General features: G+C 34.8%; 1 protein-coding gene and 1 pseudogene across 2 annotated transcripts in view; one reads left to right on the top strand and one right to left on the bottom strand.

The window, feature by feature from the left end:
* Positions 1-18,074, bottom strand: part of PIK3C2G (phosphatidylinositol-4-phosphate 3-kinase catalytic subunit type 2 gamma) — a 373,997-nt gene that overhangs the window by 195,483 nt on the left and 160,440 nt on the right. The gene's annotated exons all lie outside the window — the stretch shown is intronic.
* Positions 8,801-13,964, top strand: LOC121480075 (annotated as a pseudogene).

Below are 18,074 nucleotides of genomic sequence, written 5' to 3'. Positions count from 1 at the left end.
TAATGCAGTTACAGTAATGCAGTTACAGTGTCAAGGAAAACTGGTATTACTTAGTATCTCTCAACTCTCCTTGATAGCAGTTTGAAATGCAATGCTTAAATATAATATTTTACATATTTTTTCTTAAATTAAAGTGAGCATTCTAATTGCAACAAAAATTTCACTTCCACGGTTAGTCACTCAAAACCCTATTTCTGACCTGCAAATACTTTTCCAATAATTTTCTCCCTTTGAATGATCTAGCAGTAAGACCTAGTGAGAACTGTAGTCCAGACACATGTCCTGAAGTACTGCTAAGGTCAGAAGATACCAGCATAGCGTCAAGTGCAGGTGGAGAGCAGACAGGGTGCAATAAAAATGCAAAGCTAGAAAGAAGGTCAGCTTGTCTCTGTACACTGAGACTACTTTCTCCTAACTAAATGTGATTGATTCTAATTTATTGCTCTCAATTACTAAACCATTTGTCTGGGGCCCGTAGACATCAAGGTCAATTTGAGGACTGAAGTCTTAGAAGGAATAGTTACTTGGAGCATTTTGCTGCTGAAGTGATGACTTAAGTCAGATACTAGTGATCCATGCTTTCTTTTGTGCTTATTTTATCTTACTGATATGAATGAAAACAGAAGAAGAAAAATAGAAACATCCCAACGAAACGAAACCCTTTGGTGAACACTATATCTCTAATTATGTATTTATTTCCAAATATTGGAACATAAACTCCATTAAAGCAGAACATTTTTGCCTGTTTTGTTCATGGATGCGTCCCAGATGCCAGCAGACTGGTGAATAGGCTCTACATATATGTTTGCAGAATGTCTCAAATGAAATATCTTCCCACTTAAAACATCCATATTGCTAGACTTTTCTCTTATGGTCTGTGTTATCTTTCTCTAATCACGTAGGTCTAAAATTTTGAGTCATATTTCCCCCCTCTTTTGCCCTCTTCATTGAACTCCCCCCACCCCCCTTTCCCATCTGGCAAAATTCAATTCATCTTTAAAGTCAAAAGTCAAGGACTGCTTTCCCTGGGAAGCTATTCCAGTTACTTGGTAGCCCCCCCATAGAGTTTAATGACAGCCTTCTCAGTGGCCTTCTGCAGTACATACTCAGTTGAGAGTAGGCTCATTCATTCTGAATCCCTGATACAAGCACAGCTGAATAATATGTTCCTAGTAGTCGCTTATGTTTATACCTAATCAGTTGCCAAGTTTGGTTGGCTTATTTATCCTAATGGTACTCTAGCATAATGCCTGTTTTTAGTTTCTTCTGCAACTAGCTAGTCTGGGCCACAATTATCTCATGCTGGTACCAACATTTTTCATAGTAATAATACTTTATAAATTTCCCTGAAGTATTGTAATACTGCATAAACTGCTTGGGCTCACTGGTTATTTTTACTCTGAAAATGTCTTGTACGTTGTTACCTTTGTCGACACTGTAACCCCCCTCTTGGAACAGTTTCTCTTTTCTTCTTAAAGTTCCAGTTCTCCTTCAAAATGTGGCTCAAATCCTCTTAAAGGTGACTATCCTAATCTTTACTAATCTCTTCTCTGAAGTCCAAGGGCATTGACTGGCTGATTCCATTGGGCAGTTAGGATATGCTAGTGTTTATTAGAATTTATCTTTTTTTATATATGTGCCATCATTCCTCAGCTAGTGAATAAATCAATGGAAGATAAGAATTCTTCTATTCCCCCCCCTTTTTTTGTAGTTCTAAGGATTTAGCACCATGCTCTGTACATATTGGGTCATTAATAAAAATGCATTGATCGTGATGATAATAATGAGAAAAATCATATTATTGAGCCCATTTTATTTTTTGCTGTCCTCTGAGATAATTTACATTGGTAGCAATAGATTTAACTTAAAAATACCACTTACATAAGTCCTATGTTTTTAAAATTTGTTTCCTCTCAGTCAAAAGGGTGAGAGAAAAACAAATCTGAAGGTAATGAAAAAGAAAGATGTATTTTTTTCAGACTCTTCCAGAAATAGGAGAATAAACACTAGTTACATCTGTACAGACCCAAATAAAAATCATATATTTGTATTAATATGTGAAAATGCTGGGAAGAATATTTTTACATGTTAATGGGAAGGAATGTATCTTTTTATTCACTACTCTAGCTTGAAGTCAGGAAGAAATTGGAAGAGAAATTGCTAAGAGACTAACCACATGACATCCTGGGATGTGACTAAGAGCTAACAACAGTAATGCATATCCAAATATAACTTTCATTTGATTATTTTAGGAAGAGTTGGCCACATTAAGAGAGATGTTGGCAGTGCTAGAGAAGCTACTGGGAAATGTGTCCCTTCATACATTATGGCAATATATAGCACCATGTATTTTTAAAAAATCTTTAAAACTTGATTATTCTTTGATCTTTTGGGAAGATCTAAGAAGATAATCAGAGATATGCGTGAGGATATATGTAATTAGAAATAACATAAATGTCTAAAATAAAAGTTAAACAAGCTATAACCATATAATAGAATACATGCAGTCTCAAATATTAAAAGAATATTTAATTATGTGAAAATGTTATGAAAAATATATGAAGTATAATACCATTTAAAATTCTGCATAATTCTCCATAAGCTTGATAAAAAGATGAGAAAAATAAAAATCTTAATACCAAATAATCAAGTGGAAATTTCATGGATGATTTTAGTTTTCTCTTTTAAGCTTAATTTTTAAAGTTTTTCAAACTTTCTATTTGTAGGTTTCATTAGTTACTAAAATGTAATGATTTTTAAAAAGTAAGGCCCATTTAACTAATTATGAATATATATGAACAAGTGCAAGTTTGTAACCAGCCCTAGCAAAAAGCTCCGAATCATACCTCTCTTTAAGAATAAACATCATGTGTAAAAGAACAAGTATTATGTTTTTTTGGTTGACTTAAAATATTCTTTTAGCCCAATAGATCCAAACAGGGATTTCTGCCTCTAGAGAATTTATGCTAAATATCTTTTCAGGGCCCAGAACTCAGGTAAAGATCAATGGACAAATATGTCCACAAATCTTGGCATTTCTTCCCTGTGATGTTGTCTGAAACTGTTTAAACATTCTCTTGGGATATAGTTATTGGCATTTCATACTTGGTAATGCATTCCTCAATGTGAGGGCTACCCATATTTTTTGACTGTCGTGTGATATTTACAGACTAAAATGTCATATGTGACAGAAGAACTGTAACCTATTTTGAATTTTCCACATGCCAGGTTATTGTACTTTAATGACCTGATTTGCTTGAAAAGTACATACAATGCCTGCCAATAATAAACCAGGAGCCACTCTAGTGATTCTGTTAACCTTGGGACTATTAATGAGTAGAGGCAGGGACATTATACCTTGAGTCTGGGGAAGAAACAAAAGTATCATGAAAAGATTCATTAGGCTAATATTAACAGGTCCTTATTTACTTAAATTCTTAAGAAACTCTCTTATAATCATTCAGAAAATAGATCATTTACAACATAATAAATGGTAATCTATAGGATTTGAGATATTAAAAAGATACAAGGTCAAAAAAATTCTGTGACTTGTTGGAGAGGAGATAATTTAAGGTGAGGAATATTCATTTATTATGAATTTTTAAAAATAGGTATAACTAAAGTTCATGTGGAATAATCACTTCTTTAAGATTATTCATCATTTTTTTAAATTGTCCATTTAAATAACTTTAGGTTATCTAATTTACTTTCCAAGCATGTCTGAATACGGAGCAAAATCAATTTTGGTCAAAAGCAAAGTATCAGACTGGCTTACTATTCAGTTTTATATGAGTTTCATGAGCAGTGATTCTATCTATTCAGGTCTCAGTTCCCTCTAAATTGAGCTAACAATGGAGTCTTTGGCATCTGTAGAAGGACATAATGCCACAGCTAAGATAAATATAACCCTGTACAATAATTGTTAAGGAAATATTTAAAAATTGCACATAGTTCATTGTCCAGTGAGTTCACTCAGATGCAAAGAAAAAACTACTTGAAGACTAGAATTGTAAAATTTAATAAAAGGAATCTAAGATATATGGCAAAAAAAAATCAAAGGTGAAAAAATTAAGTAAAATGAAAGCAATTTCAAGATAAACATTTTTCAAAGGAACTTTAGTGAAATATAAACTCTGTATTTTGCCAACAGTGTAAACACAAAGTTTATGGCCAAGCAGAGGATTAAGTTGGAGTATTAATCCTTACCTGGGCAGGAAAGTAAGAGTATCAAGTACTTAGGTAACTCTTAAGGCTTAAGGTGAAGTAGAAACTGCCCAGTGTTTAGGTTGCTGTGCAACAGAAGTTCTCCTATTTTTGGTCTCAAGACAATTTTAACACTCTTAAAAACTATGGAAGATTCCAAAGAGTTTTTGTTTATATGGGTTATACATATCAAGAATTGCCATGTTAGAAACAAACCCAGGACATTTAAGAAATATTTATCAATTCATTCATTCATTTAAGATAACATCAATTGCCCCTTTATATGTTAACATAAATAATATATTTCTGTGAGAAATAGCTATGCTTTTAAAAACAAAGAAAATATTAATAGAGAAGAATGATACTGTTTTAGATTTTTGCAAGTGTCTGGAATGTCTGGCTTAATAGAAGACAGCTAGATTTCCCTATCTGTTTCTGTATTAAATCTGTTGCATGTCTGAAAACACTCTACACCCATGAGTGAATACACATGACAGATGCAAGTGACATTAGAGTTATTATGGAAATAATCTTGACCTTGCAACACCCCTGTAAGCATCTTGGGGACTGCAAAATTAGTTTTGAGTTTTGGCATGTGTTATTGTTTTGGCATGTGTTATTGTTGTGGGGCCATAAGTTAAGGAATCAGCACCTGTAGGTTGGTTTTGAAGATAGCAGCACATCAACTTATCTTTTCCCTGAATGACAATTGGCTTTGAAGTCATGTGACCAACACTTAGATTTGGGGATGACCATTCCTCTTCCCTTAATCATTTACAACTCTTCTCAGAGGGCAAAAGGGACATCACCAAAAATCCAGAGAAGCTTCAACAGGGCCAACGGCATCATGAAGTGAAATTTCAACAGAAAATACACTTTTCAACTTCTTCCACTTGACTTGTTATTTTGTCATTTGTATTCCTTTCTATTTTCTCCCCACATCATTGTTTTTCTCTTTTGTTCTTCTTTTTCTAGTTTGAAATATGATACAGGGTCAATATCTTACTAAAAAAAAAAATATTTTTGAAGGGATGGGTAAAAGCCAAATGGCAATGTAACAAATGTCGACCTTTAAAAAAAGCAACTTTGGGTAAAATGGAAAGCAAAGAAATCCGAGATCAAATTTAAGTGTAACAGAAATGTCAGACTTCGGAATACACAGTGAGAATTCATGCAGAATGCCATGAGGCTATTCATAGTTAAAAGCCCCAATGTCAGGTTAGAACTAGAAAACTATCAGAAGTGCAGAACAGTTTCTCCAGCAGGTTTTGAGTCTGATGACACATCAGCATCAGCTTGGAATAAAAATGTCAATATGAATATATTTGCTATTTTTCTAGTACTAAAAATGATCAGATATGACATAAGAAATTTTTTTCTAGGGAAAGTGAGGAATAAGGATCCTTTAAGATGATTGTAAACCTCTACCCACTGAATAATTCATGTTACTTCAAGGATTTTCACATGATTACAGAATATTAGAACTCAACTTGGAGACCTGGATCAATCTCCTGATTATACAGATGAAAAAACTAAAAGTCAGAGAGTTTGAGCTGTTTGTCCAAGGCCATTTGTTGGTGGCAATGAAACTAGAATCCAAATATCTAGAATACAGACCAACAGGCTTTCTTTCTCCTCTTTTTTTTTTTTTTTTTAAGATTTTATTTATTTATTTGAGAGAGAGAGCATGAAAGAGAGAGCACATGAATAGAGAAGAGGGGTAAAGGGAGAAGCAGACTCCCAGCTAGGCAGGGAGTCCAATGCAGGACACAATCCTAGAATCATGACCTGAGCCGAAGACAGACACTTAACCTACTGAACCACCCAAGCACCTAGCCAGCAGGCTTTCTATTGTGCTTCTAGGAGGGCCTTTTTATATTTGACTAGATATCATCATATAGACTTATATGAAATCCACAAGATGAGCTTGAACTTATTTACTTTCCTGTATTATTACTTATTATTTATCCATAGAGACATAATGTAATGTAATTTGTCTAACTGGACTGGGATATTGGCCCAGTAGGAATAAAAATGATCCAAAGAGACATTAGGAACTGTGCAGAGATACTTTCTGATGGATAGCCCATGGATTTGCATATAGGAATTGAGAATTAACTGTATATTCATGGTATTAATTAGATGTATTTATAAAGAGTAGCTATTGATTTTGTTCTATATGATTATATTTTTGATTTAATGTATAGATAAGTTTAGAAAGGCATTCCATAAAGCTAGTGGTGTACTGGAGGCACCACACAGGAGTTTTGTGTTTTTTTTAAAAAGATTTCATTTATTTGAGAGAAAGAGAGAGCGCGGGCGCATGAGCAGAGGGGAGGGGCAGAGGGAGAGGAAAAAGCTGACTCCCTGTTGAGCAGAATCATGATATGACATGACGCTTGATCTCAGGACTGCAGGATCATGGCCTAAGCTGAAGGCAGACCCTTAACCAACTGAGCTACCCAGGCACCCCAGAAATTTTGTGTTTGGATGGATTCAACATTACATGCAAAAGCAGCACGATGTTACAAAAAAGAATAAGGGATTTTGAGTTTAAATATGAAAGATCTTTTTTTTTTTCCTATCTTACACTTTCTTTCTAAGGGATTTTGAGTTTAAATATGAAAGATTTTTTTTTTCCTATCTTACACTTTCTCTCTAAACAAATTTATCTATACCCTTGACTTAATTCTTATCTTTCTGTGGATGATTTCCAAATTGGGATTTCTAGCTTAGATTTCTTCCTTGAACCACCACAGCTATCTCAAGCACACATCAAAGCCAATCTACCCCAAACTGAATGGCAGGGTTCTTCTTCTAAAATCTATTTGTCACCTAGAGTGGCCTGTCTAATGAATATTTCCATTTTCTTCCTTCTTGCATTATACAAAAACCTAGAAGTAATCCTTGACATCCTCTTTTTTTCACTGCCCTTCCTCATTCAATCCTGTCACTTTTGCTCTTAAGGGTTCTGATTCTGTTCATTTTATTACATCACCACTACCATACTTCTAAGGCTCACTTCCTATCCTCTAACACTTGAACTATTTCTATAGCTTCCTAACTGTCCCCTCATTTACTTTTGCTTCTCTCTTCAAATTTGTGCTTCACTCAGAAGCCAGAGTGATCTTTAAAAGATTCAAAGTTGTTCAAAATATTCCCTTAGAAACATTTGTGCTTTTCTATTGCTACTAGAATAAAGATCAAGTCGCTTAATATGGTTCTGTTTAGGAGTCCTTAGAAAACCAGTTCTAGCTCCATCTTTTCTCTCTTTTTTTAAGATTTTATTTATTTATTCATGACAGACACAGAGAGAAAGCAGAGACATAGGCAGAGGGAAAAACAGGCTCCTCTCAGGGAGCCAGATGTGGAACTCGATCCTGGAACTCTGGGATCATGCCCTGAGCCAAAGGCAGATACTCAACCACTGAGCCACCCAGGCGTCCCAAGTTCCATCTTCTAAACATACCTGTTAATCTTACATCATACATTCCTTCCCTAGACTCCAGGCACACTGGCTCTATTCTAGTTTCCTAAATGATGTTACTGTTCCAGGGCCCTAGCACAGATTCCCTCTTCCCAGAACACTCTTCTCTTACTCTACCATTTTCACTAATTCATTCCCACTCTTCCTTTGGATTGAGCTCAAACATAACTTCCTCAAGGAAGACTTTTTTCCAACTTGAAGAAAAGGTTTGGTTCCTTTGTTATACATTTTCATAGAACCATGTACCTTTCATTCAGAGCTGTTAGAACACCTGCCATTTTATATTTATAATATGATATGACTTATTTCTCCCTACCTCCAGTAGACGGCAGTCCACAAAGGCAGGATTATATTTCTTTTTTGTGCATGATGCTAGTTTTAGGGCCAAATGAGGTGCTTTATATGAGTAAGCCATGAGTAAAAATCCATTGAGTAAATGAATAGACAAATTGGGCTTCAATCTCCTCATCTGTAAAATGGAGGAAATTGTAAATGTTGGTAATAAGGGACGCCTGAGTGGCTCAGTGGTTGAGGTCTGCCTTTGGCTCAGGGCATGATCCCAGAGTCCTGGGATCAAGTCCTGAATCGGGCTCCCCACAGGGAGGAAACTGCTTCTCTCTCTGCCTCTCTCTTTGTGTCTTTCATGAATAAATAAATAACATCCCTAAAAAAAATAAAAATAAAAAATAAATGTTGGTAATAATATTAAAGAGGTTGTTTTGTAGAATAAATCATGTATTATGAAAGTGCTTTAAAAGCTATGTCATTATTCAATTGTGAAATATTTATTAGCATCTAAATATTTATTATTAAGATACTAATTCTATAATATAAATTTTAACAAGTGAATTTAACTTATTTAAGCTTAGTCGAAATGAAATTATTCCCAGAAATTTACCAATTTTTATAGTTTGACATAGAAAGAATCTGAAAACTCTAAATTCTTCCTATAATTATGGAGCAGACAATAGTGATAAGGACGATTGGTAGAATTTTACTGAGCACTCTCATAAGTACCTTATCCTATAAGGTATACAATGTTATTACCCCTGCTTTATAGATAAGGAAATTTGCCTAAGGTCATTCAAGTAATAAGTGGCAGAGCCAGATATGTCTGATTTCAAAACTTATGCTGTCCACTGTGAAATTTGGAAGCAACTCCAAAAACTCTCTAAAGGTACACAAAAGATAAGATATATACTTTTGGGTTTATGCTATTCCACATTTCTCATTCTCAGTATAACAGAAGAATATTGACTCTTTCTTTATAGACAATATTAAAACTTCCACAGTTTTCTCTTCCATAGTCATACTTATCTATAATTGTATTCATACTCTTCCTTGTCTCACACCTGGGATGAAGAAGTTACTCTCTTCCTTTCCTTGGATAAAGTTCCCATATGTGCTTTTGTTCTAGGCTATTGGCCATTGATACTGTCTGACTGTGCCACTTTACCATCTCTCTACTTTCTGATCTCCTCATGCATCCTTTATGTCAATTTGTAAACATGCTTGAAGCATTTTTAAAAATATTTTTATATATTCATGAGGGACACAGAGAGAGAGAAGCAGAGACACAGGCAGAGGGAGAAGCAGGCTCCATGCAGGGAGCCTGACATAGAACTGGATCCCGGGTCTCCAGGATCACACCCTGGGCTGAAGGCGGTGCTAAACCGCTGAGCCACCCGGGCTGCCCCAAAGCATTTTTATTTGAACAAGCATACAAACCCCAAACCTCAAAGCCTTTGCCATCAATCCTATTTCAAGAGTCCTAATTTATTTAATTTTTATTTCCTCTTTAGGATCTTGAAGTATGGCATCCAAATTTATTGCAGTATCACAATTTTCTCACAAATATCATAAGTAACTGCTCTATTCTCAATCCATTTATTTGCTTTTAGACTTAATTCTATTTAATATCTCTCCAAAACCTTTGACAACCTTTAAAAATATATATATATATATATATTTATTTATTTATTTATTTATTTTAGAGAGAGAAAGAGAGCATGCATGAGGGTGTGCAGAAGCAGAGAGAGAGAGAATTTCAAGCACACGCCCCACTGAGCATGGAGCCCAATGTAGAGCACCATCTCAGGACACTAAGATCATGAGCTGAGCTGAAACCAAGAGTCTGATGCCTAACTGACTGAGCCATCCAGGCACCTCTTTTGAAAACCTTTTTTTTTTTTTTTTTTTAATTTTTATTTATTTATGATAGTCACAGAGAGAGAGAGAGAGGCAGAGACACAGGCAGAGGGAGAAGCAGGCTCCATGCACCGGGAGCCTGATGTGGGATTCGATCCCGGGTCTCCAGGATCGCGCCCTGGGCCAAAGGCAGGCGCCAAACCTCTGCGCCACCCAGGGATCCCTTTTTTTTTTTTTTTAATTTTTATTTATTTATGATAGTCACAGAGAGAGAGAGAGAGGCAGAGACACAGGCAGAGGGAGAAGCAGAAAACCTTTTTTATGAATTCTAAATTACCACTCCTTTCTCGATCTTCTCTGACCTCTTGGTCACTCTTCCTGTTGCTTTTCCTGGCTTTGCTTGCTCTATACTCATCTTAAAATGTTGTCCTCCAGGATTCCATCTTTTGTCTCTTTCTATACTTCCTCTACATATATCCACATAGTCCCTCTATTTCTATGGCTTCAATTACTGATCTCAAGCCAATAATTCACATATTATTTTTCAAGATTTGTTTTCTCTACTAGGCTTCAAGTCTGAACATACAAATGGATACTGGTCATCTCCTTCTAGGTACCCCCACAGGTTTTTAATTATACAACATGTCCAAAACAGAGCCTGTATCTTACACCACCCAAGTTTTCTCTTTCTTCTATAATGCTTGTCTTGATTAATGATACAGTTTTCCATCATTTACCCAAAACAGAAAGCTCCAAGTGCTCCTTATCTCCTCTTTTTCTGCTTTCCTTTGAAATATGTCTCAGATCTGCTCTGTGGATCTCTACTATTTTCAGGCCCAGACCATTTTTCAAATAGACTATTTCAATACCTGACATCTATCTAATATCCTTGCTCTCATTTTCTTTTTTTTTAGTCCATCCTTCACATTGATGCCAGAATTATTCTTATATAACATAAATCTGATTGTATGACTCTCATTCTTAACAAAATTCCATGGGCTGCAGAAATGAGTCCATAGTAACTACCAGGCTCACGAGGCCTAAAACATCCTATCCTTTTCTGTCTTGTCTCATAGTACAATTCCCTTCTAATATATTAAATTACTCACTATTCTCTGAACCTCTATAACTATGCACATGCTAGTCTTCCTGAAATGCCATTTCCTCTGTTTTCCACTTAGGAAATGACTATGAATATTTCAATTCAGAATTCAATTCCCTTGTGAATATTTCCTTACTTTCTCAGAAAGAATCTGTCCCTCTCTCCTTTGGGCACATATAGCACTTAATACTTTGGTTACAGTATGGAATATCCTATGGGGTGATCTTTAGTATTAGTCTTTTTCTCTAAATTGTTTCTTTAGAGATATTCACTGTGACTTATTATTCAGTCTCTTTGATTCATTGCATGTCAATTTCCACATACACATACTTGTGCCCAATATATAAATGGGAAAGATAAACCATTATCCATCACTTAATTATTTAGTCTAACGTGGAAATTATAAATGTCTCCCTTTTCCATGTTCCATACTACCTATTTACAACGCTAGTCAAGAATATCTTTAGTATAAATTAATCACAACAATAAAAGATATAGTGGTTTTGCGCAAACATGTTTTTGAAACATGTTTCAAATATGTTTTGAAACATGTTTGAAACTGATCTTGGAAGCTAAGGCACTGTCTGTTAAGTCTTGCTCTTCTTCCTGCAAAATAATAATTTTATATCATGTGGGATGGCAAGTTCTAGTACCTTGTCAAATTTTTATTTAAGCTCCTGATGTAATGCTCTGATGCCAACTCAGAGTTGCTATTTTTAAATGAATACTTTCCTTGAACTGTATTTTAATTCCTTGGGTAATTTCTGCTTGCTATTAGCAGTTGAATAGTTATGCCCATGCATCAGACTTCAAGAAAATAGCAACCATCTGTCAAGAACCACAGACCTTAGCCCTTGGTCTCTGGTATTCTGACAGCACTGCCTTCTCTAATGGAAATATCAGTACCTGGTGAGCACACGGCTGGCACTCAGTAGTGGAAATATTAACACCCCATGCCCCACACTAGGTAAATTAAATCTCAATATGTCTCTTGCTAAAAATAAACCAAAAGGAGGTGGTGAATCTTTGGACAGGGTTAAATAAATAGTAATATTAGAAATTCTCTGAGCTAGAAATGGAGCACACCGGTTCTCAAGAGGTTAAAACATTGGAAAAATAGACTATTCAAAGGAGAAAAAAATACAGATCTCTGAAGACCTCACTCTGACAACTCAGTTAACAAGCACAAACTGTTTGTTCTCAGAAAAGTCAGCTTTTGAATTTAGAGAAGTTGAAAGGTTCATTTTTGGAAACAGCTTGTCCTCAAGTTTTTTAGTAGTTCAGTTAAAGAGAGTGGGAGTCATAGAAGGAGTGCAATGGAAATATTTTAACCTTTCCTGTGACCTTCTTTGATGCATGATAAGGAACTGTCCGATGTTCAAATAAATCAAATTTCTACTAAGTTTCCTGAATGATGCTTAATAAACAATACTCTACTTTAAAACCAGTCCCTAAGACAGAACATAAAGACTCCTAACTCAGGGAAACGAACTAGGGGTGGTGGAAGGGGAGGAGGGCGGGTGTTGGAGGGGAATGGGTGACGGGCACTGAGGTGGACACTTGACGGGATGAGCACTGGGTATTTTTCTGTATGTTGGTAAATTGAACACCAATAAAAATTAATTTAAAAAAATTGTTAAGTAAGATACTCAGAATTAAAAATAAGAATGTATGTAAAAAAATAAATAAATAAATAAATAAAAATAAAACCAGTCCCTATAATTTATAAAAATCTGTTCAGGAAAAAAAGAAATTACACAGTGAATGAAGTAGAAACATCCAAGCATAAGATAATTAAGTACTACTATATACTATAATAAAACAATTTTAAGATAGTTTTATTTACATATTTAATATGTATATAGCTTAGAATATTTCTGTAGAAAGGTTGTAAGCATCTTAGTTAAGATTGCTTAGTTAAGATCTAAATCTCTGGATTTAACTTGAGCTCCTCAATTTACTAGTGTTCCATTGGGTAACTTAATGTCTGTAAGCCTCAATTTCCTCACAGGTACAATTGGGATAATAATAGTATTTGCCTCATAGGGTTATTATGATTATTAAAATTAGATAGTACTATGGGGCACTAAGGAACAATTTGATCTTTATATTTAAAATATTTAGTCAAATAGATTTTCAGCATCTATTTAGGTAGAGGAGGCTCACTATAAACAGAATTAAGCTTATTTATCAGGGATCAGAGAATATTGAAGTCCATCTAGCAAATCCTTTCATTTTCCAAGTAAGAAAATTCAGCAATATTATAGGCTTCATTCTTATAAAGATCTTTGTAAGAGGTTGCCACAACTCTGAGCACAAGCACAGGGGGTTGGGACTCAGAATCCCACTAGAGCAGTGAGCAGCGTGGGACACTTCCACAGGCCATGGTGGATCAAGTACCTATTGTTTGGCTTCAACCAGCTGTTTTGGCTGACCGGGTCAGCTGTCATTGCTTTTGGACAATGGTTTTGGTTTGGAGGCACCATGACGGATTTATTGTCAGAGGATGAGTCACCAGAGTATTTCTACTGGAGCTCTATGTTCTGTTTGGAGCAGGAACCCTGATAATACCTGTGGGCTTCTTTGGGTGTTAAGAAGCCATGAGGAAGCTGCAGTGTGTGTTTGGCTCTTTCACCTGCCTACTGGTGATATTTGCTGCTGAAGTAACCACTGGAGTATTTGTTTTTATAGGCAAGGGTGTTGCCATATGACATACTCAGACCATGTATGAAGAGGCTTATAACTATTACCTTCCAGATAGGGAAAAAATGAAATAGGACTCTCAGTACTTTCCATTCAACATTTTAGTGCTGTGAAACAAAAGCTCTGAACAGGTCCAACCCACATGCCCAAAGATGCTTCTAGGACACAGACATTGTATTGATGAAATTGAGACCATAATTAGCATTCAGCTTCAAGTCATCAGAATGTGTTGGTATTGGAATTATGGGTCTCACGATCTTTGGCATGATGTTCAACATGGTACTTGGCTGTGCAATGCTAAACTCATGAGATGTGATGTGAAGCCACCTCTACGTGAAAATTACAAGTTACAGCTTTTACACAGCTGTAGCAGGAGAGGTCTCCTAGCTCATTTCTAATATTGATGGATACTTAGAATCTTAAATAATTTGTTGCTAATTGTACATTGCACATGGATGCAGGTTTGGTTCATTACTGATTTACTCCCTGAATGAATGCCTAGTACCTATGTTAACTGAAAGTATATTCATGTGTGATCTGCATGTTTCTGGTATATGTATTTTACATAGTAAAATCTGTTTGCTGGGAATTCGATTTCTTGTTATGTCAGAACAACAACCTATTTACCTCTAAGGGAAAAAAAAAGATCAAAAAGCATTTATAAAGTTTAAAAACTTGAGTATTCAAAACAAAGATTTTTCTAAGATATGTTCCATAAATACTATAAAAAGGTATTAGTTGACACATTTAAATGTCTTTTAAAAAGATCAAGGTATATCTCAGTAAAACAATAATAGTCCTCCACCTCCCCCAATTAAGCCAGTTTATGCTTTAAGAACTAGGAAGCTGTTATACCGGTGAGAAATTAGGTGAGAAAAATTAGGCTCACTAAATTAGGCTCAGAAATTAAATTTCTGTTGAGAAAATTAGGCTTTAGAAATATAGAGATTCAGACTTCTATTTTTACCTTCACAACTAATATTCTTTTTTTTTTTTTTAGAGATTTTATTTATTTATTCATGAGACACACACACACACACACACACAGAGAGAGAGAGAGAAAAAGAGAAGCAGAAACACAGGCAGAGGGAGAAGCAGGTTCCATGCAGGGAACTTGACACGGAACTCGATCCTGGGACTCCAGGATCATGCCCTGGGCTGAAGGCAGGCGCTAAACTGCTGAGCCACCCAGGGATCCGCTACAACTAATCTTTTACAATTTTAATAGCTTTATTGAGATGTAATTCAAATACCATACAATTCAAGTGTATAATTCAATGGTTTTTTCATGTTCCCAGAGTTGTGTAACTATAACCATAAAAAGAAACTTAATATTCACTAGCAGTCAACCCCCTTTTCTCCCAACCTATTCTAGACCTAGGAAATCACTAATCTACTTTCTATATCTACAGATTTGCCTATTCTGGACATTTCTTATAAGTGGAATCATAAAATATGTGTTCTTTTGTGACTGGCTTCTTTCATTGAGCATATTTTCCAGGTTTACTCATGTTGTAATATGTATTATTATTTATTCCTGCTTATTATCGAATGATAACACACTGTATGGATAGATCACATTTATCTATTCTTTAGTTGATGGCTACATGGGTTGTTTATCCTTTTTTGCTGTTGTGAATACTGCTGCTCTGAATATTTGTGTATGAGTTTTTGATTGAACATGTATTTTATCTGGGTATATATTTAAGAGTAGAATTGTTGGGTCATACAGTAACTCAATGTTTAATATTTAACTGAACTGAACTGAAAATTATTTTCCAAAGTGGTTGCACCATTTTACATTCCCACCAGCAATGCATGAGTCTTGCAATTTCTCCATATCCTTGCCAACACTTGTTATTATTTGTCTTTTTAATTATAACTATCTTAATGAGTGTGAAATGGTATCTCATTGTGGTAGAAAAAGAGAACCCCTTCTCCTCCTTTTTCATCCCAGAAGTTTTGGAAAGTACCTAATTTTAACATAAACTTAAGTAAATCAGTTTGAAAAGTGCTTTGTGTCACTCTCTCTCCCACATTTCTTCTTCTGTCTGGACCTTGAAAAAGAATCCAGAATAGAACTGGGCTCCACAATTCTTCTCTGATTCTAGAGATTGCAGACTTTATTCATGGCATCAGTGAATTGATGCTATCAAGACGGTTTTAAAATAACTCTTCTTGGCTCTATTAATATAAAATAGAAGCCAAGGAAGAGCTGTTTCCCCAAACCAGAGCCAGCTTCCATATTTATTCCCACATGTTTCTCTGTAACTAAAAGAAGACATCATTACTCCATCCCCAACTGCATCCCTGTATGTTTTATTCTGAGAGAAGACCCAGAGAATATACAAGGGATAGGTTTTTCCCTCTTATTCTTATCATTATCATTGACATGTTATACACCTACTGTAAGTGGGGCATTTTGTATAAAAGATACAGTCTCAATTATTAAAGACTTTTTTTTGAGAGGGGTAAGGAGTATTTTTTATTCTTCTCTGTTTATTTTGTTATTTTTGTAAGAGTAACTAAATTCTTCATTTAAGAAACTATGACCATTAATTATACTTCCAGTTTAATACAGAAGATGCAATTATAGCTTAGATCTGTTTAAAATTTATATTCATAGTTTACATTTATAAAAATTTATTATCTATAGCTATTGAAATTGGGAACAACCAGAATAATTATTAAATTAATTATATAGTCCTATTTTTTTCTCTTCAAATTTCTCATTAGTAATATCATGCTTGTTATGCAATTCTTACCTAGAAGTCAGAAGTCCGAGTGCCTCCAAAGGGCAAGAAAATTGCCATCTTCTCAAAATGATATGTATTTCTGAAACAGTTCTTTCATCCCATCCAGGAGCACTACCCAGGACCAAAGGAAGGGAGCAGTTTTCATTATTGCAGCAGAAGCGATAAAACCATAAGTATCTTTTCTTTTCCTCAGAGAGTCTGCAAAACCAGAGTGGAAACTGTAATTTATTGGAGTTTGCTACACTAACAAATGTTATAGTACAAAATCTGACTCAGTTCTTTGAATTTCATTTTAGTTCACTTTGGAAAACAAGTCTTTTATTTCTTGAAACAATTTGATAGGTTATTTTATTGTCTTTTTCCTATTAACTTCATTCTTTTATAGAAAAATAAAGTTCAGTTCAGATAATTCACATTTATTTTTTCTTCCTCTCATTCGTGCCACTTTTTTTTTAAAGGCTATTTTGGTTAACAGAATCTCTGTCTCCTTTAGGGTAGAGCAAGTTTTATTTGAATCCCACAACATGTACTACTTAGGACAGAGATAATCGAAAATTTACTCTTACTTTCTTTATAAATTAATTTAGACTCAAGTGGGCTTGTGAAGAAATGACAAATTTATTTATTTATTTAGAAATGACATATTTTAAAGGTAATATTCCTTCATCCCATAGGGAGTTTCATCAGAGTTCAGAAAACTCTAAACTTCAAAAGATCTCATTTATCCTTGGATTTGGGCTTTAAATGCTCATATTTAGCTGGAAGTTTAGAGTTAAAATGCCAGTGAACAGGATTTCTTAAATGCCCAAGTGTTTCCCCCTGGAGAATGGTTCCAAACAGAAGATTGAAATCTAGGACTAGGGCCATTGACTTGCTGACAGTTTATCATGTTTTGCTCACACTCCAGCAGAAGCATTCAGAACCACAGTTCAACTGGAGGACAGCATTTCTCACATGACAATGACAGCTTTTGAACACAGTCTCCTCCAAACTGACAGTGTTGCTTAGCTGAAATTAGCTAAAACTTGAGAAAGATAATGAGAAATATTAAAATATTTTAAAGGTTAATATTTCTTTACATTTTCCAAAGCCATCTTTATCTACAAAATGGAAAGGTTGGATTATAGAGATTTTTAAAAGTATGTTTGGGCCCCTGTCCTATTTTGTCACTACCTCCCCCCCGCCGCCGAAAGTCCTCAGAAGAAAAAGTTCCATGATAAAATTATTATTATTACTAAGCCAAGTTATTTTGTTCTGATTAAATTCCTTTTTCCTCAATATTGACAAGATATTTTTCTTTTACTTTCTTTTAGTGAAGCATACATAATTAACATCAAAAGGAATGCACACATTCAGTTCAATACATTTTAACAAATGCATATACTGAATAAAAACTACACTCCTTTCAAGATAAAAGTTTTCTCATGCAAACAGAGATAAACACTGGCAGGATTTCTTTCACTCTATATTACTATTATCTATTTTAGAACTTGATGTAAATGGAATCAGAGAATAAATACTTTTATTTATAGTTCCTTTCACTCAGAAATTTGACTATAATATAGGTGTGTGGGTGTGTCTGTGTGCTTGTCTGGGAGTTGCTAAGTTTCTTATATCTTTATAAGTAAAGTTATTTGGGTTAAAGTTTAAAACAAATTTGTGAAATTTTGACTAT

The sequence above is a fragment of the Vulpes lagopus genome, chromosome 21, assembly GCF_018345385.1.
Source record: "Vulpes lagopus strain Blue_001 chromosome 21, ASM1834538v1, whole genome shotgun sequence".
In the NCBI taxonomy this organism is placed as follows: Eukaryota; Metazoa; Chordata; class Mammalia; order Carnivora; family Canidae; genus Vulpes; species Vulpes lagopus.
This window is presented reverse-complemented; position numbering and strand designations above follow the sequence as displayed.